This window comes from Erinaceus europaeus, chromosome 3 (genome assembly GCF_950295315.1).
Source record: "Erinaceus europaeus chromosome 3, mEriEur2.1, whole genome shotgun sequence".
Taxonomy (NCBI): Eukaryota; Metazoa; Chordata; class Mammalia; order Eulipotyphla; family Erinaceidae; genus Erinaceus; species Erinaceus europaeus.
The window spans coordinates 66,162,746-66,165,840 of record NC_080164.1 but is presented as its reverse complement, the minus strand read 5'-3'; the positions used below and the strand labels follow the sequence as shown (position 1 = coordinate 66,165,840).

The 3,095-nt window shown below is 39.2% G+C and overlaps 1 pseudogene; it reads right to left on the bottom strand.

Annotated features, from left to right (window-relative positions):
• Window positions 1–416: 416 nt before the first annotated feature.
• On the bottom strand, window positions 417–2,201 carry LOC103121653 (centrosomal protein of 57 kDa-like; annotated as a pseudogene).
• Window positions 2,202–3,095: the final 894 nt, after the last annotated feature.

The window sequence follows — 3,095 nt, the reverse complement described above, 5'->3', positions numbered from 1 at the left end:
ATTAGACATTCAAGCAAACACAGACTATAGGACAGCTTCATTTTTTGATAATTTAAACTTTATTTCATCTGTATTTATATAAAAAGCTATTGTTTAAAAAATCATGCCCACAAGTAAAAAAAATGTCAGTAATTTCTTTACAAAGTGTAATACATTAACACAGTAAATTCACCTAAGACAAAGGGACAGAGTACTTGTGACCTTTAACTCTTAAAACTGTGGTGGTTCCCAGTTAGATGGTTTAATGTTTGCTGGACAGGCATAACATAAGAAGTTTCTGTAATGAAGCCAGGGTCCCTAAACACCTGCTGCTCATTAATTCCAAGCGAGGTAGTTTAGAGACCTGAGAAATAAACTGTCAACATATGATTGATAAGGTACAGATGATCTGAATAAAAATTATGAATTGGTAGCTGTTAGTATTCCCAACACAAGTCATTGCTTTGTAACAAATTTGGAATGGCTTTCATTTCCCTCAATAACTGAATATTTTTCCTGCTTTTTTCTCCTGGCCTCAGTTTGGCAAAGTTTCTCTTATTTGTGGCCCCTATATTTCCAGAGCAATGGCTCCTGCTACTTCCTTCTCCATCAAGTCTTTTTTTGGTTCTTAATGCCTTCTGTTGTCTCTCCATCTTTTGCTTTTGTAGCTTGGCTTGGTATTTTGGAACTTTTGTTATTAGATTGGCCTTTGCCTCCATCCTTCCCACTAAGACCTTCAGCTAAGTTGTCCTTCAGTTCAGCAGTTAGTGAGTCTTGGATATGTTTTGAAAGCTGCTGGTGATCAAAGCTCATTTGCCCAAATTTGTCTTGTAGAATCTAAGATTTCTTAGAACTCTTTACTGATGCTGCTAGAATAGGGGGTTGATGACGTCTTGCTCTTACTTCTTACTCTTAACAGTTAGGGAAGACACTTTAGTCAAAGGAACACTTTTGAGAATCCGAGGACACTACTGTGCTGCTTCACCAGGTATAAGAAAGACATGCTGAACATTGGCCACGACACCATGGCTAGACACCATGGATAGACTTTCCAGCTACAACAGGCATGTAACCCAGAAAACCTAGAATGTAGTTTTGCAGCACAATAGTTCATGGAGCACTTCTTTTCTGGTGGTTTTGCCTTCTTTTCAATTCTTCTTGCACTGGGGACAGAGGGTGTACAAGGACAAGTCTATTTGCTTCTAGACCTGTCTGTAGCTTGGCAGCCTTAGCTTGTATTCATTTCCTCCCTTGTTCTTCTTCTTGGAGTCTGGCTTCCAGCTACTGCATTTCTTCCTTTTTCTTTTTTTCCTGGCAGTGAATTTGTTATATTCCTGTTCAAGAAGATCCAATTTTTCAAATTGGCTCTGAACATGTGTTTGATCATGTTATCATTCTCTTTCCAGGGAAACCTGCTTCTCTCTCTCTCTCCTTTACTACTCTTTCTCTCTCTTTCTTTCTTTCTTTCTTTCTTTCTTTCTTTCTTTCTTTCTTTCTTTCTTCCCCCCTTTTTCTTTTTTGCCATCAGGGTTATCAATGGGGCTCGGTGCCTGCACAATGAATCCACTGCTCCTGGTGGCAATTTTTACCTTTTTTTTTTTTTTTCTATTTGACAGGGCAGAGAAAAATTGAGAAGGGAGGAAGGTAGAGAAAGAGAGAAAGATAAACACCTGGAGACCTGCTTCACCACTTGTAAAGTTTACCCCCTGCAGGTGGGGAGCGGTGGCTTATTTATGGCCCCTGCATATTTATGGCTCCTTACACATGCACTTAACCCTGCGCACCACCGCCTGGCCCAAAACCTGCCTCTTTAAGACATATGTCCTCTTCACTTCTGCATTCCTGATCATATTCTGCATATATTCCAGCTGTTTTTCTAAAAGATTACATTTGTTTTCTGCAGCTAATAACTGAGATGACAGTTCTTGGTGGTGTCTTGACCCCTCATTCTTTGAATCCCCCCTTTCTTGTATCTGCTCATGCAAGACTTTCTTTTATTCAGTTGTTTCTCTAGGCAAGGTTTTCATACTTTGTTCTGCCTGAATTCTTTCCAGTTCCAAGCATTGAATCTTGAAGATTCTTCAGAGCAGAAAATATGGCCCTGCTGTTGCTTTCTGGATGGGCAAATGTAGGCTTGTAGGGCATCGCAGATCACTATTAAGAAAAGGCTTATCAGGAGGATACACTACATATGGAGATGAGGAATAGTGAACCATATTTTCACTAGACCCTAATGGCTGCCACCATCTTCTCGACACAGGCGCACTCAACCTGTGCCCAGACATGGGGGATTCCTACGCTGGGCGTGGGTGAGGGTGCTGATCCGCGTCTCCAGAAGTTCCTTTTTAAAGATCTTCCTGAGATTTTTTTTCTTTATTAGTCCATCTTTTCCCCCTCATTTTTGTTAGTGTTGTTAAAACTCTATATCATCTCACAAAGAAAGATGAACCATTATAGTTTTATCCCCCCAAAGTAATTCAAGCTTTTATTTTCTAATTTACTTATTTTGTCATTGCTGGGGGCCTCATTAATTTGGCAAATAAATTTCAGATAGAAATAGAGAGATGGATATAGAGAGGGACACAGTCTCCTGATGGTGGGAATGGTGTTTATGTACACTCCTATTAATTTGTAGTCATATAAAGTACTATTTAATTAATATGAGAGGGGAAAAATTGATTGTATGTCTCAAACTTTTTAAAGCACAGACTGAGTTTTTTTAATATATAGGCTGAGTCTTTGATATGTTGACTCTCTCAAAAGCCTAGACCAGGGAGAACAGAAGCAGCCAGTGGCACAGCTATATGCAAATAATGTCAAAGGACATAAATTATGGTGATGTTGGATATTATACAGCAAATTCTAACAAAGGGATTTTTTTTCAAAGTTAACCCAATTACCAAATAATGTGATTATAACAATAACTATCTATTGTCTTCCTGAACCCTAAGACAGCAGGAACCTCACATTTCCACTATAGAGCCTATATTTCCCCAAGTCCTGGAACCTTAGGGCGGGGCACACTTTCCTGCATGCTTCTGTCAATTCATACCAAATAATATTGCATCCACCAATCACAACCTAATCAATGCACTGAGTAACAACTCAGCATGCTT